The sequence below is a fragment of the Saccopteryx leptura genome, chromosome 1 (assembly GCF_036850995.1).
Source record: "Saccopteryx leptura isolate mSacLep1 chromosome 1, mSacLep1_pri_phased_curated, whole genome shotgun sequence".
In the NCBI taxonomy this organism is placed as follows: Eukaryota; Metazoa; Chordata; class Mammalia; order Chiroptera; family Emballonuridae; genus Saccopteryx; species Saccopteryx leptura.
In genome coordinates, this window is record NC_089503.1 from 241,028,851 (window position 1) to 241,054,623 (window position 25,773).

Sequence of the window (25,773 nt, forward strand, 5' to 3'; positions counted from 1 at the left end):
ACCAAAGGCTTGTATCAATCCAAGGAGTGCTTTAAAAAAAAAAAAAAAAAAAAAAAAAAAGCTAAATTCTACTAAAAACAGCTTAATGACATTCTGAACTTGACCCTACACCCATTCCCATCATCCCAGTAGATATGAAAACCAACATTCCTGCAAACACACTGAAAAACAGGAGTGTCTTCATAGCTAATAGAGGGAGTATAACAGGTTTGGAGTTCCCCAAAACACCATTCTAAAAGAACTGTCATTATTTTACCTTTCTCGGGATTCCCTGAAAACTCCCATTTACAAGGTCTGCCCTTATTTGACCTGATCCAGACCTCATTCAGTGTAAATAGTATTTTCCCTGGGAAAAGGGAAGGAAGGGAGGTGATCTGTTAAAAACAATCAGTGGCAATTATTTAACACAGTAGGTGCCTGAGATGATGATAGCAATCACGGCAAATAAGGAGCTAACCAAAATAATTTAAAAGCCAATGAATGAGATTAGTCTATGAGAGTCTTCAAAAAGCTTTGACACATCGTTATTTCCCTATATATAAGATGCACCCTTTTTCAAAAAAAAAAATTGGGGTCGATGCTGAAGGAAGATGGCAGCAGAGTAGGCAGATGCACAGACTCCCAGCTCACACCACCAAACTGGATTACAAATTAATTTAGGAACAATCAGCATGAAAAACCAACTCTGGAGGACAAGAACAGCTCTCAAAAACCAAGGAGCAAAGAAGAAGCCACACTAAGCCTGGTGGGGAGTGCTGAGGAGCAGTGAGTCCCCCTGCTTATAGGAACAAAGGGGGTGTGAGGCTGAGAGCCCAAAACGGCTCTCATTCCAAGGAAAAGAGTAGTAAATATCGCTCACAGCCACTTGCCTGGGGACCTGGTAACAAGGTGTTTTGAAAGGGCTGGCTTGTCTTTGAAAAGGAAAGGGGGGAGAGAGAGACAGATGGTGACTGGCAGAGGAATGCATGGGAGGACCTGAGAAGCTGACTCATCCAGTGCTGGAGGTAACCATAGCTGGGGGAGGGGTTGATCCTTCCACATAACACAAGAATAAAGTGCTTCCGGATCATACATCTCCAGACATTTCTCCAGCTCCAATCAGCGCAACAAGACACAGCTGAAAACAAGAAGTGGGGAGGAGGGGTAGTAACTCAGGTCTCCATGGAGATCTAAGATACACCTCCCCCTACTGAAAAGGAGAAAGCACCTCGCCCCCAGAGAGAGTAACTGGCAGATCAGGCCTTCAGAGTCTAAGGTTACAACTATGTCATTCCTGGACACAGTTTCAAATAAACCCCCTGCTGAGATCAGTAAACAAGACTACAACTGAGAAGAAAACAAACAAATCAAGACTTCAAAGCAGCCCATATCCGAAAGTGGATTACAAATAACAGCTGATGCCAACCCAAGAAGACCTAGAAATAACACAACTAAAAATTGGAGGCAGGCCCTGGCTGGTTGGCTCAGTGGTAGAGCGTCGGCCTGGTGTGCAGGAGTCCCGGGTTCGATTCCCAGCCAGGGCACACAAGAGAAGCGCCCATCTGCTTCTCCACCCCTGCCCCTCTCCTTCCTCTCTGTCTCTCTCTTCCCCTCCCGCAGCCAAGGCTCCATTGGAGCAAAAGTTTGCCCAGGCGCTGAGGATGGCTCTGTGGCCTCTGCCTCAGGCACTAGAATGGCTCTGATTGTGGCAGAGCGACGCTCCGGAGGGGCAGAGCATCACCCCCTGGTGGTCATGCCGGGTGGATCCCTGTTGGGCGCATGCGGGAATCTGTCTGACTGCCTCCCTGTTTCAAACATGAGAAAAATACCCCCCCCCCAAAAAAAGAAAAAAAAATTGGAGGCAGACACCAAACCTAGACTCAACCAGCCCTACAAACAACACAACCAAACAGACATAATGAGAAGACAGAGAAGTGCAATCCAAATGAAACCACAAGAGAAATCTCCAGAAAAGGAACTGAGTGATATGAAAATAAACAAACTGTGAGATGTAGAGTCTAGAATAATGATTGTTAAGATGCTTAGGGATCTTAAAACAACAATGGATGGTCATTACAAACACCTAAATAAAGAGATAGCAAGTATAAAAATGGACATTAAAATATTAAAAAAGAATCAGTCGGAGGTGACAAATACAATATCAGAAATGAAGACCACAATGGAAGATACTAAAACCAGGATGGATGAAATTGAGGATCGAATCAGCGAGTTGGAGAACAAGATGAACAAAGGCACAAAAGCAGAGCAGAAAAAAGAAAAAGAGACTCAAAAACTCTGAGGAAACTCTGAGAGAGCTCTGTGACAACATGAAGAGAAATAACATCTGTACATAGGGGTTCCTGAAGAAGAAGAGAAAGAACAAGGGATAGAAACTTTATTCAATTAAATCATAGCTGAAAACTTCCCTAAATTGATGCAAGGAAGGGTCTTGCATCAAGAAGCACAAGAACTCCATTAAAGAGAAACCCAAAAATACCTACACCAAGACACACCATAATTAAAATACAAAAGCTAAGCAATAGAGAGAAAATATTAAAAGCTGCTAGAGAAAAGAAGGCTATCACCTACAAGGAGCCCCCATAAGAATGACATCCGACTTCTCAACAAAAACACTTGAGGCCAGTAGAGAATGGCAAGAAATATTCAAAGTAATGCATAACAAGAACCTACAACCAAGACTACTTTATCCAGCAAGGCTATCATTTAAAATTGAAGGAGAAATAAAAAGCTTCCCAGACAAAAAAAAAAAACAAACTCAAGGAATTCATTACAACCAAACCAATGCTGCAAGAAATGCTAAGGGGCCTGTTGTAAACAGAACAAAGGGGGAAAAGAATAAAGTAAAAGAGGAATACAGCTTTAAAGAATAAAATGGCAATAAACAACTACATAGCAATAATAACCTTAAATATAAATGAATTAAATGATTCAATCAAAAGACATAGGGTAGCTACTTGGATAAGAAAACAGGACCCATGCATATGCTGTCTACAAGAGACACACCTTAAAAAAAAGATGCACATAAACTGAAGGTAAAAAGATGGAAAAAAAATATTTCTTGCAAATGTAAATGAAAAAAAAGCTAGGGTAGCAATACTTATATCTGACAAAATGAACTTTAAAACAAAGAATATAGAAAGAGATAAAGAAGGTCACTACATAATGATAAAGGGAGCAATCCAATAGGAAGATATAACCATTATAAATATCTATGCACCTATTATAGGAGCCCCTGAATATATAAAGCAGACTTTGATGGATATAAAGGGTGAGATCAACAGCAATAATATAATAGTAGGAGATTTCAATATGCCACTAACATCACTAGATAGATCCTCAAGAAAGAAAATTAACAAAGAAATAGCAGACTTAAAAGACACACTAGATCAACTTGATTTAACAGATATCTTTAGAACTTTTCACCCTAAGGCAGCAGAATATACATTCTTTTCAAGTGTTTATGGTACACTCTCTAACATAGACCACATGTTAGGACACAAAAGCAGTCTCAACAAATTTAAGAAGATTTAAATCATATCAAGCATTTTCTCTGATCACAATGGCATGAAACTAGAAATCAACCACAACAGAAAAACTAAAAAACACTCAAACACTTGGAAACTAAATAGCATGTTATTAAATAACGAATGGGTTAACAATGAAATCAAAGAAGAAATAAAAAAATTCCTAGAAACAAATGATAATGAACGAACAACAACTCAAAATTTATGGAACACAGCCAAAGCAGTCCTGAGAGGGAAGTTCATAGCACTACAGGCATTCCTTAAGAAGCTTGAAAAAGTTCAAATAAACAACTTAACCCTTTATCTAAAAGAACTAGAAAAAGAACAGCAAGTAAGGCCCAGAGGTAGTAGAAGGAAGGAAATAATAAAAATCAGAGTGGAAATAAATGACATAGAGACTAAAGAAACAATACAGAGGATCAATGAAACCAAGAGATGATTCTATGAAAGGGTATAAACAAGATTGATGAACCTTTTACAAGACTCACCAAGAAAAGAAGAGAGAGGACTCAGATAAATAAAATTAAAAACGACAGTGCAGAAATAACAACCGACACAACAGAAATACAAAATATTGTAAGAAAATACTATGAAGACCTGTATGCCAAAAAATTAAACAACCTAGGTGAAACAGGCAAATTCCTTGAAACATATAATCTTCCAAAAATCAATCTGGAAGAATCAGAAAACCTAAACAGACTGATTACAACAAAAGAAATCAAAACAGTTATCAAAAAACTCCCAAAAAACAAAACTCCTGGGCCCAATGGCTTCACTGGTGAATTCTACCAAACATTCAAGGAAGAACTAACTCCTATCCTTCTCAAGCTATTTCAAAAAATTCAGGAGGAAGGAACACTTCCAAGTTCCTTTTCTGAGGTGAGTATAATTCTGATTCCAAAACCAGGCAGAGACAACACAAAGAAAGAAAATTATAAGCCAATATCCCTGATGAATTTAGATGCTAAAATCCTCAACAAAATATTAGCAAACCAGATCCAGCAATATATAAAAAAAATCATAGATCATGATCAAGTGGGATTTATTCTGGGGAGGCAAGGATGGTACAACATTTATAAATCAATTAATGTGATTCACCACATAAACAAAAGGAAGGAGAAAAACCACATGATAATTTCAATACATGCAGAAAAAGCATTTGATAAAATCCAGCACCCATTCATGATCAAAACTCTTAGCAAAGTGGAAATACAGGGAATATACCTCAACATGATAAAGGCCATCTATGACAAGCCCACAGCCAACATTATAATTAATGGACAAAAATTAAAAGCAATTCCCCTAAAATCAGGAACAAGGCAGGGGTGCCCCCTTTCACCACTCTTATTCAACACAGTACTGGAAGTCCTAGCTACAGCAATCAGACAAGAAGAAATAAAAGTCATCCAAACTGGAAAAAAAGAAGTAAAACTATCATTATTTGCAGATGATATGATACTGTGTATAGAAAACCCTAAAGTCTCAATCAAAAAATTACTGGACCTAATAAACAAATTCAGCAAGGTGGCAGGATATAAAATTAATACACAGAAATCAGAGGCATTTTTATACACGAACAATGAACTGTCAGAAAGAGAAATTAAGGAAACAATCCCCTTCACTATTGCAACAAAAAAAATAAAGCAGGAGTAAATTTAACCAAGGAGGTTAAAAACTTGTACTCAGAAAATTATAAAACATTGATAAAAGAAATCAAGGAAGATACAAACAAGTGGAAGCATATACCGTGCTCATGGTTAGGAAGAATAAACATCATTAAAATGTCTATATAGGCCTGACCTGTGGTGGCGCAGTGGATAAAGCGTCGACCTGGAAATGCTGAGGTCGCCGGTTCGAAACCCTGGGCTTGCCTGGTCAAGGCATATATGGGAGTTGATGCTTCCAGCTCCTCCCCCCTTCTCTCTCTCTGTCTCTTTCTCCTCTCTCTCCCTCTCTGTCTCTCTCTCCTCTCTAAAAATGAATAAATAAAATAAAAAATTTAAAAAATAAAAAATAAAATGTCTGTATTACCCAAAGCAATTTATAAATTCAATGCAATACCAATTAAAATACCAATGACATACTTCAAAGATATAGAACACATATTCCAAAAATTTATATGGAACCAAACAAAACCACAAATACCCTCAGCAATCTTGAAAAAGAAGAATAAAGTGGGAGGTGTCACACTTCTGAATATCAAGTTATACTACAAGGCCATTGTACTCAAAACAGCTTGGTACTGGCATAAGAACAGACATATAGATCAATGAAACAGAACAGAGAACCCAGAAATAAACCCACATCTTTATGGACAATTGATATTTGACAAAGGAGGTAAGAGCATACAGTGGAGTAAAGACAGTCTCTTTAACAGATGGTGTTGGGAAAACTGGACAGCTACCTGCAAAAAAATGAAACTAGATCACCAACTTACAGCATGCACAAAAATAAACTTAAAATGGATAAAGGACTTAAATGTAAATAGTGAAACCATAGTATCCTAGAAGAAAACTTAGGTAGTAAGCTCACCAACATTTATCGCAGTAATATCTTTGCTGAATTATCTGCACAGGCAAATGAAATTAAAGACATGATAAACAAATGGGGACTATATCAAACTAAAAAGCTTTTGCACAGCTAAAGACAATATGAACAGTATTAATAAAAAGACAAACCACACAATGGGAGAACATATTTGACAATACATCTGATAAGGGATTAATAACCAAATTTATAAAGAACTTGTAAAACTCAACACGAGGAAGACAAACAATCCAATCAAAAAATAGACACAAGAAATGAATAGACATTTCTCCAAAGAGGACATACATATGGCCAATAGACAAATGAAAAAATGTTCAACATCACTAATCATTAGAGAAATGCAAATTAAAACCACAATGAGATACCACCTCACACCAGTCAGAATGGCGCTCATTGACAGAACAACACATGATAGGTGCTGGCGAGGATGTGGAGAAAGGGGAACCCTCCTGCACTGCTGGTGGGAATGCAGACTGGTGCAACCACTGTGGAAAACAGTATGGAGATTCCTCAAAAAATTAGATATGGAACTGCCCTTTGACCCAGCCATCCCACTTATAGGAATATATCCCAAGGACATCATATCACTGACTGAAAAAAAGAAATGCATCCCCATGTTTATGGCAGCATTGTTCACAATAGCAAAGATCTGGAAACAGCCCAAGTGTCCGTCAGTGGACGAGTAGATTAAAAAGCTGTGGTACATATATACAATGGAATACTATGGGGCTATGAAAAAGAAGGAAATATTATCTTTTGCAACAATATGGAGGGACCTGGAAACTATTATGTTGAGTGAAATATGCCAGGCAGAGAAAGAAAAATATCATATGACCTCACTCATTTGAGGAATCCAAGGAATAATGAGAACTGAGGAACAGAATTGAGACAGAGGAAGGATCAAAGGGACCAGAGGAAAAGAGGACAGAGGGAAAGGGGATGATAGGATGGAATAAACCTGAAGGGAAGGGGGGAGGGCGTTGTAGGGAGAGGAGAAAGGGAGATGTTGAGGGGAATAGGGGGGAGGAGGGATGCATTTGGGGTGACCCTAGAATCTATGTAAACACAATTAATTAAATAAAAATTTTTTTTTTTAAATTGGGGTCTAAAAACTGAGTGCATCTTATACAGTGGTTGTGGGATTTCAAATGTCCTAGACCAGGGGTCCCCAAACTTTTTACACACGGCGCCAGTTCACTGTCCCTCAGACTGTTGGAGGGCCAGACTATAAAAAAAACTATGAACAAATCCCTATGCACACTGCACATATCTTATTTTAAAGTAAAAAAACAAAACGGGAACAAATACAATATTTAAAATAAACAAGTAAATTTAAATCAATAAACTGACCACTATTTCAATGGGAACTATGCACCTGCTTTTGGCTAATGAGATTGTCAATGTCCAGTTCCGTATTTGTCACTGCTAGCCGTAACAAGTGATAAGACGCGCTTCCAGAGCCGTGACGTGTGCGTCCCACATCACTGGAAGTAGTACTGCACTGACCACCAATGAAAGAGGTACCCCTTCCGGAAGTGCAGTGGGGCCAGATAAATGGCATCAGGGGGCCGCATGCGGCCCGTTGGTCATAGTTTGGGGACCCCTGCCCTAGGCGGAACTGAGGACGAGGCAATATATGAAGACAGTGATTCATCATCAGACACAGATGAAGACAAGCTAATGGATGGGAATTTCGACAGTGATGAAGAGTTGTATGAATTTTATGATAAAACTTGAATTCAATAACTTTATGTAATACCTTTTTATTTCAACTTCCAGGCCCCAAAATTAAGGTCTGTCTTATACATGGGAGCATCTTATACATGGGGATATATGGTATTTCTGAAACTCTAGGAGGTCAGGCCCATGAAAAGGCTGTGCACATGCCTAAGTCTATGTGCATGACTAGGGCAATGTGCAAGCACAAAAATACAACAACCTTGATCCAGAACGCCGAGGTCCCCAATTTAAAACCCAGAGATACAGGCTTGAGTGTGGGCTTGTCAGCTTGAGTGTGGGATTGCTGGGTTGAGTGCAGGATAACTGACATAATCCCAAGGTCAGGGGCTTGAGCACAAAGGTCTCTGGGGCTTGAGCAAGGGGGTCCCTGGCTCAACTTGAGCCCCCCAGGCAAGGCACATATGAGAAGCAATCAATAAACTAAAGTGAAGCAACTACAAGTTGATGCTTCTCATCTCTCTCCTCCCTCTCTCTCTCCTTTCCTGTCTCTCTCTAAAATCTATTTTTAAAAATTAAAGAAAAAGAAATGAAAATCTCTGTGTAATAATTAGAAGACTACTAAGCTAACAAGTAAGAGACAACAGAGCCACACACCACCAAGAATACTGACTTTACAGAATTAGTTCAGGAAAGTCACATATACATACACAAAAGAAACAGTAAATAGCAATAACAATAAATCCAGGTGTAGGAAGGAATGATTTCCAGAATTTCCCCATTATATTATTCAAACTGTCCAGGTTAAAAAACAAAACAAAAACAAAACCACAAAGGACACAAGAAAGTAAGACATATACACAGTAAAAGAAGCAATCAACAAGAAATGTCGTTGAAGAAACTCAGAAACTCAGATGTTGGATTTACTAAACCAGGATTTAAATTAGCTATTTTAAAAATATTCAAAGAAATTTTAAAAATGTCTAAAAAAACTAAAGGAAACTATGAGAAGATTATTGCCTCACCAAATAGAATATCAATAGACAGAAATTATAGGAAAGAATCATATAGAAATTCTGTGGTTGAAAAGTTCACTAAGGCCCTGGCCAGTTGGCTCAGTTGATAGAGCATTGGCCTGCCATGCGGACATCCCAGGTTTGATCTCTGGTTAGGGCAACACACGAGAAGTGACCATCTGCTTCTTTTCCTCCCACTCTCCCTTTTCTCTCTTCCCCTCTCACAGAGTGGCTCAACTGGTTTGAGTGGTGGCTCTGGGCACTGACGATAAGTTGGATGGTCCAAAGGTCAGCCTCAGTTGCTGATGATAGTTTGATTTGTTTGAGCATTGGCCCAAGACAGAGGTTGCCAGGTGGATCCTGGTCAGGGCGTGTGTAGGAGTGTGTCTCACTTTCTCCCCTCTTCTCATCCCCCCAAAAAAGTACAATAAGTTGAAGTGAAAAATTCATTTAAGAGGCTCAACATCAGTTGTGACCTGGCAGAAGAAATAACCAGTAAACTTGAAAACATGTCAAATTATAATGATTTATTATAAAAAAGAGAGAAAAAAATAGAACAGAGCCTCAAAAAGCTGTGTGACACTATCATGTATACCAATACACACAATGGGAGTTCCAGGAAGAAAAAAGAAAAGTGAAAAAAACATATTTGAAAAATAATGGTCAATTATCTAATTTAATGAAAAACATTAATCTACACATCCAAGGAGGTCAATAATCTTCATGTAGGGTAAATTCAGAGAAGTCCACACCAACATCAAAACAGTTGAAAACCAAAGACAAAGTTTGAAAGCAGTAAGAGAGAAGTAATTCATTATGTACAAGGAATGTTCAATAAGATTAATAGAGAATTTCTCATCAGAAACCAAATATAGGCCCTGGCCGGTTGGCTCAGTGGTAGAGCATTGGCCTGGCGTGCAGGAGTCCTGGGTTCGATTCCTGGCCAGAGCACACAGGAGAAGCGCCCATCTGCTTCTCTACCCCTCCCCCTCTCCTTCCTCTCTGTCTCTCTCTTCCCCTCCCTCAGCCAAGGCTCCATGGGAGCAAAGTTGGCCCAGATGCTAAGGATGGCTCCATGGCCTCTGCCTCAGGCGCTAGAAGGGCTCTGATTGCAACAGAGCAACAACCGGATAGGCAGAGCATCGCCCCCTGGTGGGCATGCTGGATGGATCCCGGTCAGGCGCATGTGGGAGTCTGTCTGACTGCCTCTCCATTTCCAACTTCAGAAAATACAAAAAAAAAAAAAACAAAACCAAATATAAAAAATAGTATAAATGTATTTTTTCTTATAATTCCTTTTATTTATATATAAAGAAAACTGGATAATGCAAATCTAAGTTGATGGACACACAATGAATAAGCATGTAATTTACATGACAATAAAGCACAAAGATGGGGGTAGGGAATTAAACCATAAAGAAGCAAAGTTTTCCTATACTATTGAAATTAAGTTTGAATTAATCCAAACTAGACTTAAAATTAAGGAAGTAATCAAGTAATAAGGAGACAAGACAGACACAAAACTGAAAAAAGAAATGACAAAATGGCAAATATAAATCCTCCCTCATCATAACTACATTGCATTTAAATAGATTAAACACTCCAATAAGAGAGACTGGCAGAATCAATAAAAAAAATACACAATCCAATTGTATGCTGTTTACAAGAGATACATTTTAGATCCAAAGACACAAATATATTGAAAAGAAAAGAATGGACAAAGATATGCCATATAAATGGTAACCAAATGAAAACTCCAGTGGCTACACTAATGTTAGACAAAATAGACTTAAAAACAAAATGTTAGGAGACAAAAGAACACTTAAAAATAATAAAAAGGTTAATTCATGAGGGAGACATAATTAAAAACATCTATGCACCAAACAACAGAGCCTCAAAATACTTGAGGCAAAAACTGACAGACTTGAAAGGAGAAAAAGACAGTTCAACAAAAATAGTAGGAGACTTCAATATTCCACTTTCAATAATAGATAATACAACAAGACAGAAGATCAGCAAGAAAATAGAAAACTTGGAACATTATAGACCACCTAAATCGAACAAACATCTACAGAACATTCTACTCAATAACAGCAGAACACATTCTCCTGTTTTACTGTTTGTTTTCTGTTTTGTTTTGTTTTTGTGACAGAGAAAGAGAGGGACAGATAGGGACAGAGACAGGATGAAAGAAAGATGAGAAGCATCAATTCTTTGTTGTGGTACCTTAGTTGTTCATTGATTGCTTTCTCATATGTGCCTTGACCGGGGACTATAGCAGACCGAGTGACCCCTTGCTTGAGCCAGCAACTGTGGGTGGTGAGCCTTGCTCAAACCAGATGAGCCCATGCTCAAGCCAGCGACGTTGGGGTTTCAAACCTGGGTCTTCTGCATCCCAGTCCGATGCTCTATCCACTGAGCCACCGCCTGGTCAGGTGCAGAACACATTCTCAAGTGTATGCAGAACATTCTCCAAGGTAGAAAAATGTTAGGCCATAAAACAAGTCTGAACGCACCTGAAAAAGCAGTGCATCTACCTGGAATGCTGGGGGCCCAGGTTTGAAACCCTGAGGTAACTGGCTTGAACATGGAATCACAGATATGATCCCATTGTCACTGGCTTGAGCCCGAGGTTGCTGGCTTGAGCAAGGGGTCCCTGGCTCAGCCTGAAAAATCCAATCAAGGCACGTATGAGAAGGCAATCAATGAACAACTAAAGTGCCGCAACTACTAGCTGATGTTTCTCATCTCTCTCCTTTCCTGTCTTGTCTCTCTGTCTCTCGCTAAAAAAAAAAGTCTTAATGATTTTTAAATCATACCAAGTTTGTATACCAAGCTTAAAGAAGCTCAATAAAATAAAATAGAAATCAATAACAGAAAAAAATGTAGAAATTCACAAAAATGTGAAAATTAACACCGCTCTAACTAGTATGTCAAAGAAGAAATCATGAGGAATATTAGAAAATACTTTGAAATGACCAAAAAACACAACATACAACATATAAAAATGCATGCAATAAAGCTAAGGAAGTGCTTAGAGGGGAATTTATTGTTGTAAATGCCTGTATTAAAAGATCAAAATAAATTCAAAGTGAGCAGAAGGAAACAATATAAAGTAGAAATGAATAAAATAAAGACATAATACAGAAAACAAATCAATAAAATAAGTTGGTTCTTTGAAAAAGTTAACAAAATTGAAAAACTATTGGGTAGACTGAGAAAGCAAAATGAGAGAAGATTCAAATTACCAAAATCAGGAATGACTTAAAAGACTTTGCTGAACATACAGAAATAAAAAGGATTATAAGGGAATTCTATGAAAGATTGTATGCTAACAAATTACATAACCAAGATGAAATGAACAAATTTCTAGAACAACGTACTAAATCTTGTCCAAAACAGAAAATCTGAATAAGTCTATAGCAAGTAAAGACATGAATTAGTAAAAATCTTTCCACACACACCAATCATTCACAAAATCTCAAAAAATAAAAAATAAAAACACTTCCCAATTCATTTGAGGCCTGTATTACCCTGATACCAAAATCAGACAAAGACAATACAAGAAAAAATTACAGATCAAATCCCTTATGACTACAGATGTAAAACTTCTCAAAAAAATACTTGCAAAACTGAACCAAACAACACATAAAAAGATTATACACCATGACAAGGGGGATTTGTTTCAGGAAAGCAAGGTTCATTCAACAGATAAAAACCAATCAACATAACACACCATGTTAATAAATGAAAAAATCTATGAAATTCTTTTAATAGATTCAGAAAAAGTATTTGCTAATCCAACATATTTCATAATATAGAATACTTAACAAACTAGAAATGGAAGCAAACCTTATCTTGATAGAGTGCATCCAAGAAAAACCCACAGTTGACATCATTTCTAGTGGTTTCTCACTAAGAGAGCTTTCTCACTAAGATCAGTAACAACACAAGAATGTTTACTTTCACTACTTCTATTCAACACCGGACTGGAAGTCCTAGGCAGGTCAATAAGGAAAGATAAATAAATAAAAGGCATCCAGATTGAAAAGAAAGAAGTTCAAGTACTTCTCTTTGCAGATGACATGAGCTTCTATGTAGAAAATCTGAAGTAATCCACATGAGCATGCACGCACATAAAAAATGAGAACTTAATAAACATATTTCTCAAGGTTGCAGGATATAAGATCAACAGACAAAATGACATTTTATTTCTACTCACTAGCAATGAACAATCCAAAATTTAAATTTCACTTACAATACCTTAAAAAAAAGAAATATTTAGGAATAAATCTAACAAAAGTAGTACAAAACTTGTATAACAAAAACTATAAAACATTGTTGAAAGAAAATGAAGAACACCTAAATAAATAGACATCTCTTATTCACAGATTGGGAGATTTAATATTGTTAAAATAACAACACTCTCCAAATTGACTTGCAGATTCAACATAATTTCTATTAAAATTCCATTTGGCTTTCTTGCAGAAATTGACAAAATGATCCTAAAATTTATATGGATAAGTAAGGGACACAGAATAGCCAAAACAATCTTTAAAAAGCAGAACAAAGTTGGAGAACTCACACTTCCTGATTTCAAAATTTACTGTCAAACTACAGTAATAAAGACTGTGTGGTACTGGAATAAGAACAAACATATAGATCAATGTAATAAAATAGAAAGTCAAGGACGCTTCGTCAAGTATGTAAGTGTCTACTATGATGTACACTGAAAGTAATACAAAATAATACTGAATGTAAACTGTAATAGAAAAATAAAATTTAAAAACACTAAAATAAAAAATCCCATATATACATTTATGGTCAATTAATTTTGGACAAGGGTGACAAAATTCAGTAAGGAAAGAACACTGGTTAGAGCACTGTCCTGAGGTGCAAAGGTTGCTGGTTTGATTTCTGGTCAGGGCACATACAGAAAAAGCTTGATGTTCCTGTCTCTCTCTCTCTCTCTCCTCTCTCTCCTCTCTGTCTCTCACCCCCCCTTCCTATCTCACTGAAATCAATAAAAAAATTAAAAAAATAAGAAGGCAATAGTCTTTCAGCAAATGGTGCTGAAACAACTAGATATCCACAAACAAAAAAAAAATGATAGTGGATTTCTACCTCCAATCATATACAAAAATGAACTCACCCTGGCCGGTTGGCTCAGTAGTAGAGCGTCGGCCTGGCGTGCAGGAGTCCCGGGTTCTATTCCCGGCCAGGGCACACAGGGGAAGCGCCCATCTGCTCCTCCACCCCTCCCTCTCTCCTTCCTCTCTGTCTCTCTCTTCCCCTCCCGCAGCCAAGGCTCCATTGGAGCAAAGTTTGTCCGGGCGTTGAGGATGGCTCTGTGGCCTCTGCCTCAGGCGCTAGAATGGCTCTGATTGAGGCAGAGTGAGGCCCCAGAGGGGCAGAGCATCGCCCCCTGGTGGGCATGCCTTGTGGATCCTGGTTGGGCGCATGCAGGAGTCTGTCTGACTGCCTCCCCGTTTCCAGCTTCAGAAAAATACAAAAAAAAAATGAACTCAAAATGGACTGGGTACCTAAATACAGGAAAAGTTTTTAGTTTTTCATATGGAAAATAATACAATAACTAATAAATAATACAAAAATAAACTGTATTTCACATACTCACAATTGTAAACCTAGTTTTGCCCACCCTATTTAAGAGATAAAGTTGCCACGAACCAGCACAACTAGTAATTACAGGTCCTGAGTGGGAACAGCATGGAATTAAGAAAACAGGCTTAAAGAAATAAAGGATGGGGTCGGGAGGGCTCTGCAATTGCTGCTGGCAAGAAGAGAGCGCCCTCCACGACCACTTCTTGCTTTATTTATAGGGCAAAGTGGGCCATTAGCAAATCAATGAGATCTCTGATCATATTTCCAAGGCAATCCAAGAATTTTACCAAGTGCAGAAAACTCCCACCATACATAACATCTTAACTTTACACAAAACAAAGGATAGAAGAAACTTTCCTCCAGTCTTTCCAAGGGACATGGGGTTAGGATGAGTATAAACAATCCACCACAGCTTAAGAGCCTTTAGCAACCTAATCAGGCAAGTGGGGTGGGGGGTTGGGCAGACTGTCAGCCTACAGCCAGTTCCCCACACCTCTGTCCCCCAAAAATCTAAACTGCAAAAACCCCATTGGCTTTTTGGTCCCCAACATAAAGTTATACAGCTCACAGAAGAAAACATAAACAGAAATCTACAACACATTATAAAATGCATCATTTTATATACCAATAAAAAAATAAAACTGGCATGTACACACATACACACAGTAAAAATAACTCTTTATGCACTGATGTGGGATATTTTCCAAGTTAGAAAAGTTTGGTGTGGAATAGTGTATAACCACCTATTGGGGAAAAAGGAGAAAAGAACTAAAGAAATATTTACTTGCATATATAAGTGAATAAAGTATCTCTGCAGAAACTGATAACATTAGTCTCTTCTGGAAAGGGGACTATGGCTGAGAGACAAAGACAGGAGAGAGATTTAGCACTGAATAACAGCCTTATGCACTGCTGAAGTTTGAACTACCTGAATATACTTTCTAATATAAAAAGTGAATGTGTACTTTATTTCATTTTTTATTTTTAGTTTAATTATAGGCTTTTATATCAGTAAAGACAATACATTGAAAATTTTAAAATTCAATTTCAGGGAATTAATTCTGTTCAGAAGTTATTTTAGAATATTTTGTGGATTTATTACTTCCTCTTTTAAAATACTGCTTTATTGAGCCTGACCAGGGGGTGGCGCAGTGGATAGAGCGTTGGACTGGGATGCCAAGGACCCAGGTTCAAGACCCCGAGGTCACCAACTTGAGTGCGGGTTCATCTGGTTTGAGCAAAAGCCCACCAGCTTGGACCCAAGGTCACTGGCTTGAGCAAGGGGTTACTTGGTCTGCTGAAGGCCCGCGGTCAAGGCACATATGAGAAAGCAATCAATGAACAACTAAGGTGTCTTAATGCGCAACAAAAAACTAATGATTGATCCTTCTCATCTCTCCATTCCTATCTGTCTGTCCCTGTCTATCCCTCTCTCTGACTCTGTCTCTGTAAAAAAAAAAAAAAAAAAAAAAAGATTAAAATACTGCTTTATTGAGATATAATCCACATACAATTTACCCACTTATAGTGTACAACTGAATGCTTTTTAGTACCTTCAAAAAGTTGTCCAATCATCACAACTGATTTCATTTTGAGAATAAAATGAGGACACTAGACAAAATCCTGGTAAGGTCAGCAAGTAGAGAGATTGTGGGGTAGAGAGAAGGAGAATCTTGCCACAAGGGAGCTGGAGTTTCTCCTCCCCACTTACAACTCTGCGGGATATTAGCTGTAATTATACAAATAACATTCTAAAGGTGATTTTGTGTATCTCAAACTGGAAGGATAGTCATAGTAAAGAAAGTTTCTTTTAGTTATATCAAAATAAAATTTAAAGTTATTATTTTAGATGAAAAAGGAAGGAGTATTTGAATAGCTTTTTCAATAATTGTAGCTATTCTCTGACCCTACACTAAAATTTGACAGGTAATATATTCTTAAAGGTGAGCTGTGACACTGAATCTGAAATCAACTCACTAAACTTTTTCATTCTGTTTCATTAAAATCCACTGATTTAACTTGAACTTTTCTATTGTGCTAGTTCTAGGTGTACAACATAAAAATTTGGTACACGTATATATTGTGAAATGATTACCAAGATAAGTCTGTTAATGTTCATCGCCACACAGTTATAATTTTTTGTGATGAGAACATTTAAGATCTACTCTCTTAAGCATCTTTCAAATATGTACAATCCAGTATTGTTAATTAGAATCACCATGCTGTACATTACATACCCAGGATTTACTCATCTTATAAATGGAAGTTGGTACCTTTTGGCCACATCCGTCCATTCTGCCCACCCCCCACCACCATCCACCCTCCCTTTCTTGCAACCACCAATCTGTTCTTTGTATCTATGAATTTGGGATTTTTTAGATTACATATAAAAGTGATACTACACAATATTTGACTTTCTCTGACTTATTTCATTTAACATAATGCCCTTAAGGTCCATCCAAGTTGTTGCAAATAACAGTATTTCCTTGTTCTTAATGCTGAGTAATAACATTCCATTATATACACATACATATACATACATATACAACACGCATGTCACATTTGCTTTATCCATTCATATATCATCAATGAATATTTTGGCTATTTTTACATTTTGGTTGTTGTAAATATGCTACTATGAACATAAGGGCGCTATATTTTTTAAACGTCCATTATTAAATTAAGTAATACAAGTTTAGAAATATTAAAACACTATGGTAATAACATATTTAGTCTCAGGAAGCTTAGCTTCAGAACAGTCAGTTTTTGGCAGAAGACAAAAAAGAAATGATTGCTGGCCAAACATTAAGCAGTAAATGGTAAATAATGATAATAAAAAACTTCTATGTTGGCCCTGGACAGTGGATCAGTGGATGGAGCATGGGTCTGGTGTATGGATGTCCTGGGTTTGATTCCTGGTCAAGGCACACAGAACAAGCCAACCATCTGCTTCTCTCCCCTTCCCTCTCCCCGACACTATCTCTCTTCCCCTTCCACAGCCAGTGGCTCGACTGGTTTGAGCATCAGCCCAGGGCGCTGAGAAGAGCTCTGTTGATTGGAGCATTGGCCACAGATGGGGCTGTCAAGTGGATCCCAGTCAGGGCTCATGTGGAAGTCTGTTTCACTTTCTCCCCTCCTCTAACTTAAAAACAAACAAACAAACAAACACAAATCTTCTAAGGCATTTATAGTATACCAGAAGCTTTACATAAACTAACTCATTTAATCTACTCAAGAACATCAGAAGTAGCTATTATTATTATTCTCATTTTCCAAAACAAGAAACTGAGGCTTAAAACGCTGTGACAGAAATCACATTTTGAATGCTCAAGTTAGTCTTGACCACTACATCATACTGTCTCTATATATTAAAATGCCATGTCAAGGGCAATGGCTTTTCAGCAAGACAACAATTAGCCATGTGGCTAAGGGTAAATGAGGGAATCTCATTTAGCCTCAGTTTTCTCAATTATAAATGAAGATCTTAACACCTGACTTTCAAGTATATAAAACAGTTAGCACAGCATCTAGCACTTGTAAGTGTTAAAATAAATTATAACTAAAAATAAAAACCCCTCTCAAAAGGGAGGTTTAGCAAGCAAGGTGCACAGTAGTGAAAAGCAGAGCCGCTGGTTATCTACAATTCATTTAGAGCAGGGATCAGGAACCTGTTTGGCTGAAAGAGTCACATATTTTAAAATGTAATTCCATGAGAGCCGTACAACAACCCATGTACATTTCACATTATCCAATAAAAATTTGGTGTTGTCCCGGAGGACAGCTGTGATTGGCTCCAGCCACCCGCAACATGAACATGAGCGGTAGGAAATGAATGGATTGTAATACATGAGAATGTTTTATATTTTTAACATTATTTTTTTAATTAAAGATCTGTCTGCGAGGCAGATGCAGCCATCAAAAGAGCCACATCTGGTTCGCGAGCCATAGGTTCCTGATCCTGATTTAGAGGGCTATAGGCTGTCCCAGTAGGTTTTTAGCACAATGAAAACTGAGCTAAAGACTAAAAGAAAGCATGAGCAAAAAATAGTTTAAGAGATACTGTTCTTAATAAATATTATTAGGCATGATAATAATGATTTTAAGGCCCTGGCCGGGTTGGCTCAGCGATAAGAGCGTTGGCCTGGCGTGCGGAGGACCCGGGTTCGATTCCCGGCCAGGGCACATAGGAGAAGCGCCCATTTGCTTCTCCACCCCCCGCTCCTTCCTCTCTGTCTCTCTCTTCCCCTCCCGCAGCCAGGGCTCCATTGGAGCAAAGATGGCTCGGGCACTGGGGATGGCTCCTTGGCCTCTGCCCCAGGCGCTAGAGTGGCTCTGGTCACGGCAGAGCGATGCCCCAGAGGGGCAGAGCATCGCCCCCTGGTGGGCGTGCCGGGTGGATCCTGGTCGGGCGCATGCGGGATTCTGTCTGACTGTCTCTCCCCGTTTCCAGCTTCAGAAAAATCAAAAAAAAAAAAAAAATGATTTTAATTTATTTCAAAGACACTTTTTATGCACTAAAAAAATGAAGACAAACTGGTAATAAATGTCCTTCAAAAAATATTTAGCAAGAGACAGGCTTGGGCAGAACCAACAACTTTCATGTTTAAAACAGTGAAAGCATAAAAAAAAGTTTATAAAAAAATAACATATTCTGGCTCTTAAAATGTCTCAAAACATTAAATAATGATCACATTAAGTATGTTTTTTGAAATCTTTTCCCTATGTTTCTAATCAGGAACAATGACAACAAGTATTATATTGGATATTCATATTAAAATCAATGTGTTCAAAACCAAGATGTCCACGGCTCTGCTGGGAACAGATTTAGAGATAGGTCACTCAATATCTTTAATTCTACAGGAGGAAAATCTCATAGTTTAGGTGAGTGAAAACTATTCTTAATTCAGCCATACTGAGGGCATAAGAGCAAGGCTATTGCTATATTGAAAGCAAATTTGATTTGGTTTGTGGCTTGTAATCCTGCTATTTTAGGCAATTGGCAAGAGAAGAATATTTCTGCCTAGGGTAAAAGCATGTAGAAAAGAGCTAGCAACCTTTCTGGTATTAAAGACCCAACTATCTTTTACCCTTCTATATTTTGTTCTGTTGACCTCAGCATAAGCTACAAGCTCTACAGGAGGTGATCTAGGTCATAAGTCAGAAGCAAGTGTAAGATAGTCATCATAATAAAAGAAGCATAAATAGCCTCAAAATAAAAGATATTTAAGGAAGAAATAATACCAATTCTTCTGGAAATATAAGAGAAGGGAATACTTTTGAACTTGTTTTGTAAGGCCACATTATCACAGTAACTAAACTAGACCAGGCAGCCCAGGGTTTCAAATCAGCGACCTCAGCATTCTAGGATGATACTTTATCCACTGCACCACCAAAGGTCAGACCAAGGCTAATTTAACATTTAAAAATCAATGTAATTCACCAAATTAACAAGACTAGAAAAGAAAATCTACATGGTTACTGAAATAAAGAATCTGACCAAATACAACATCCATTCATGATAAATACTGTCAGAAACTAGAAATAGAAGGAAACATCCCTTAAAAGTATCTTGGTATGGCCCTGGCCGGTTGGCTCAGTGGTAGAGCGTCGGCCTAGTGTGCGGGAGTCCAGGGTTCGATTCCCGGCCAGGGCACACAGGAGAGGCACCCATCTGCTTCTCCACCCCTCCCCCTCTCCTTCCTCTCTGTCTCTCTCTTCCCCTCCCGCAGCCGAGGCTCCATTGGAGCAAAGTTTGCCTGGGCGCTGAGGATGGCTCTGTGGTCTCTGCCTCAGGCGCTAGAATGGCTCTGATTGTGGCAGAGCGATGCCCCAGATGGGCAGAGCATCGCCCCCTGGTGGGCATGCCTGGTGGATCCCGGTTGGGCGCATGCGGGAGTCTGTCTGACTGCCTCCCTGTTTCCAACTTAAGAAAAAGAAAAAAAAAAAAGAATGTACTTTGTATTGAAATTTTATAGGAAAATAAAAAATCTCTGAATGTATGGACTTAAAAAAAAAGTATCTTGGTAAAGGGCATCTATGAATAATCTACAACTAAGCTATACTTAATGGTGAAAGATTAAATGTTTGCTCCCTAGGATTGGGAAAAAAGGATATCTGCTCTCATCATCATATTCACAGTGCTAGCCAGCACAATAAAGCAAGAAAAATAAAAGACATACATATAGAAAAGAAATATGGTTATCTCTAATATAAACAATATGATTGTCCAGGTAGAAAACCCTAAGAATTTACCAAAAAGCTACTAAAACAAATATACAAATTTAGCAAGGTTATAGAAAAGGTAAATACACTGAAATCAATTATTTTATGACACAAAGAACAACTAGAAATAGAAGTTAAAGATAGTATGAATGTAACAATACCAAAAACATAAAATATTTAATTTTTTTATATATTGATTTTTAGAGAGAGTAACATCAGTCTGTTTCTGCCTGTGTTCTGACTGGGGATCGAGCCAGCAACTTCTGTACATCAGAACAACACTCTAACCAACTGAGCTATTGGGCCAGGGCAAAAACATAAAATATTTAGAGATAAATTTAAGAAAATATAGGCAAGACCTGTACATTGAAAACTACTAACAGAGTTCAGAGAATATAAAAAAGACCTAAACAAATAGAGAGACAGACCATCTTTGTGGATGGGAATACTCATGATTCAGATGTCAATTACTAATGCTAAACTGACCTATACACTCAACATAATAATCTCAAAAATCTCACTACAAATAAGCTTTTTTGTGGAAACTGAGCAGCTGATTTTAAAATATGTATCTTAATGCAAAAGGTCTAGAATGTCAACAGTAATCTTAAAAAAGAAAAGCAAATTTGGGAGAAATTATAATTTCTAATTTTAAGACTAAATTACAAACTTACACTAATTTACAATTTGTATTGGTATACGAATAGACATAAAGACTAAGAGAACACAATAGAGAGCCCAGCATATAGTCACACATATATATTCAGTTGATTTCTGTAACAGTGCCAATGTAACTGAATGGAAAAAGACTAGTCTCTTTTCAACCACTGCTGACCATTTCAACAAATGGTGCTCCAATAATTGGACATCCATATGGAAAAATATACATCCTAACCTTTACCTCACACACACAAAAATTAATTTGAAATGATCTATATACCTAAATGTATGAGCTAAAACTAGAAAAGTTTCTAAAATAAAACATAAAAAAACTTTGAGACTTCATTAGGCAAATTTTCTCAGGACACAGAAAGCATGAACCTTAAAGGAAATATATGATAAATATAACTTCATCAAAATTAAAAACATTTGCTCTTTAAAAGACAATATTAAGAGAAGTGTTATATTGAGTGGGACACTCAACAATAAAAATTAAACCATGTCAACACAATAAATTAAAATTTTAAATTAAAAAAAGAAAATAAAATGCAAGCCTCAGACTAGGTTATCTGTATATTCACATATTTAAAGACTTATACCCAGAATATACATACAACTCTTGTAATCAATAAGGAAAAAAACCTGGTTAAAAAACAATGGGCAAAGGATCTGACTGGCATTTTACTTAAGAAGATACATGAATAGCGAATGAGCATCTGCAAAGATTTTCAACACAATTAGTCATTAGAAAATTGCAAAATAAAACTCGAGTGAGATGCCATTACATATGCACTAGAATGGATAAAGTTAAAGAAAAGCACAAACATTAAGTGCTGAAGAGAATGCAAAGCAACTGAAAACCTCATGTATGCTGGTGGGGATACAAAATGGTAAAGCCACTTAGGAAAACAGTTTGGCAGTTTCTTAAAAATATTAAATATGTACATACCAATAACCTTGCAATCCAACTCCTAGGTATGAGAAATGAAAAGGTATGTCTACATTATGAGGTGTAGACAAATGTTCATAGCAGCTTAATTCACAATAGCTAAAACTTGGAAACTGTAATGCCCTTCAACTGATTAATAGATAATTTTTAAATTTTTATTTATTTATTCATTTTAGAGAGGAGAGAAAGTTAGAATGAGAGAGAGAGAGAGAGAAAGGGGGGAGGAGCAAGAAGCATCAACTCCCATATATATGCCTTGACCAGGCAAACCCAGGGTTTTGACTGGTGACCTCAGTGTTCCAGATCAACGCTTTATCTACTGCGCCACCACAGGTCAGGCTAGATAAATTTTATTATATCCATTCAATGAACCAGTGTTCAGCATTTAAAAGTTACAAACTACTGATACATTGAATAATGCTAATGAATCGCAGAAATATGTTATTAAGTGAAAAAAGTTATACACACAAAGGTATAAGATTCCAGTCACATGACATTCTAGAAAATGTAAAACTATATTGACAGGATACAGATCAGCGGTTGCCAGAGACTTGAGGTGGAAAAAGGTATTTGACTGCAAAGAGGCATGAGAAACTTGTTGAAACACTGAAAATGTTCTATATCTTGATTTTGGTAATGGGTATACCACTATATAAATTTGATACAATTCAGAGAACTCTTATGAAAATTTTATCTCAATAAAGGTGATTAAAAACAAAGAAAAAGACACATTTCCCCTGTCTATCTGAAGTTAATGGAGAAGATCAAATGATACAGTCAAATTTATCTGAAGTTGACACATACTGATATTAAAAGCTTTATTAAAGGCCAAAGAATTTAAACAATTGCTTCAAAATTGTATAGGTCTCTCAGATATCTAGGCCCTTAAGCTTGGTTAGTTTGGTGAGTCCAAGGTTCCATTCCTTACCTAACTAAAGTTAGTTAACTGCATATTACTAAATCTAGTACATCTTCCTGATGAAACAAATTATTTATAGCAACTGATGTCAAATCCTTTGATATAAGATCTCTGAGAAAATTTCAAAAGTTAACAGGATTAATTCCGTAATGCATAAAAGAGCATATGTATAATTTATAAAAAATGGTATTTATTCCCTTGAAAGCCTTCTTCTGCAGGAAGTTATTTATAATATTGCCTGATGACTCACATGGACTACAGATGAACTTCAGGTTTTGCTATTTTATCAGACAAATATCTTCTTTTCTTACTAGGGTATTACTTCTTTCTGTCAGTTATCCCTGTCCCGTTATTTTCTTAATATAAGAAAATATTTCATAAACTGTGGAAGTAATACTAAACCTTAAGTTTAGTATAGACTTTTCTCTATAATCTTAGGAAACAACTGGGGAAACAAAAATAAAAATTATCAAAGGGGGTAAAGCACATCTGTGCCTACCCTTTAAAAGTCACTTTTGTCAAAGCTTATGGTAGAATAAAAAATTTTAAATTATAGTCTATCCTTTAAATACAGGTAAAAGAGAAATCTTGTTTTATACTTGAAAACCAGCTTCCTAACTTTTACACTAGAAATGTACAATCCTTTCCATTGCATTTGAGATGATGGAAACCCTGGTAAAACAATGAACTTCAAGAATCGTAGAAAAATTCTAACAAAAAGAATACACAAAAATTATTTTCACTTCTGTTTTTCACTGAGCCATGACCAAAGTCAGATTTAGAGGCCGGATGTTTTCCTATGGGAAAAAAGAACCTTATATGTAGTGTTTACAAGAAAATAAATGTTCCAACAAAATGCATAAGATAGAAAAAAAAATAAAATAAAAAATAAGGATTTTTGAACTGCATGACATTATCTGTTCTTATTTTCCAGAGACTGCAAAACAAAAGAAAATCTGAACATGTACTGTGCAAAAACATTTATATAACTGAAGTCCATTCAATGATTTGAAAAGAAGTTTTCTCCTAACAGAAATAAAAACTCTAAACCTTTTCAATCTGGAGACAAAAGTTTCAACTCACATGGTAAAATTTGCCTATTTTGTAGACAGATAAGCCTTCAAATTGGAGATCTACCAACAACTAGTAAAATTCATTAGGTCGGATATTAATAAAATCTTATTAAATGAGAATACATTTAGTTTTATTATAAAAAACCAATTCCAGTCTGTGATTTGTACCCTACAAACATTGCTTTTCTAATGTAGACATAAATTCTACTTGTTTATAGTAACTTTATTCATAATTGCCAAAACTTGGAAGCAACCGAGATGACCTTCAGTAAGTGAATGGATAAACTGTGGTATATCCAAACAATGAAATATTATTTAGCACTAAAAATAAATGAGCCACCAAGGCATGAAAAGATATTAAGGAACCTTAAATGCCTATTATTAAGTAAATAAACTTCTTATTTATATTATTAAAGCAACCCTTCAGTTCTATTAAAAGAAGCCAACCTGAAAAGACTACATACTCTGTAACATTATGGAAAAGGCAAAACTATGGAGACGGTAAAAAGATCTACGGCTGCCAGGAGTTAGGGAGAGGGAGGGACCAACAGGAAGAGCGCAAAAGATTTTTATGTAGTGAAACTATACTATCATCTTGTGATACTATGAATTATGGATAATTGTTATCTTACACTTTTCTAAACCCCCTGGAATGTAGAAAACCATTTCCACCTAATGTAAACTAAAGACTTGGGTGATAACAACGTGTCAGTGGAGGTTCCTAGATTATAACAAATGTAATCTGGTGCCATATGCTAACAATAGGGGAGCTGTGCATGTGCAGGGGACAGGAGGAACATAACTCTGTACTTTCACTCTCTTTACTGTGGACCTAAAACTGCTCTAAAAAAAAATTATGTATTTTTTAAAAGTCTGGTGACACTTTAGTTCAGTGGTAGTCAACCTGGTCCCTACCGCCCACTAATGGGCGTTCCAGCTTTCAAAGTATAAATAAAAAGATAGATTTAGCCTGACCAGGCGGCGGCACAGTGGATGGAGCATCGGACTGGGATGCAGAAGACCCAGGTTCAAGACCCCAAGGTCTCCAACTTGAGCGCAGGTTGGAGCAAAAGCTAACTGGCTTGAGCCCAGAGTCGCTGGCTTGAGCAAGGGGTTACTCGGTTTGCTGAAGGCCCGCGGTCAAGGCACATATGAGAAAGCAATCAATGAACAGCTAAGGTATTGCAACACGCAGTGAAAAACTAATGATTGATGCTTCTCATATCTCCATTCCTGTCTGTCTGTCCCTGTCTATCCCTCCCCCTGACTCTCTGTCTCTGTAAAAACAAACAAACAAACAAAAATATTTTAAAAAGATAGATTTAACTATAGTAAGTTGTTTTATAAAGATTCTGCCAAACTTAGCAAAAATCCGACTTAAAGTACTTGGTAAGTAATTATTATTATGTGCTTTAACTTGCTGTAACTCTGCTTTATAAATTTTATAAAGTAAAGTTACTTCCCTACTTTATAAATCACCATTACTGTGAAACCGGTGGGCGGTTAGAAAATTTTACTACTAACAGAGATACAAAAGTGGGTGGTAGGTATAAAAAGGTTGACT

At 37.1% G+C, this 25,773-nt stretch overlaps 1 protein-coding gene across 10 annotated transcripts in view; it reads right to left on the minus strand.

Annotated features, from left to right (window-relative positions):
* HMBOX1 (homeobox containing 1) overlaps window positions 1–25,773 on the minus strand; it is a 250,723-nt gene that overhangs the window by 103,152 nt on the left and 121,798 nt on the right. The gene's annotated exons all lie outside the window — the stretch shown is intronic.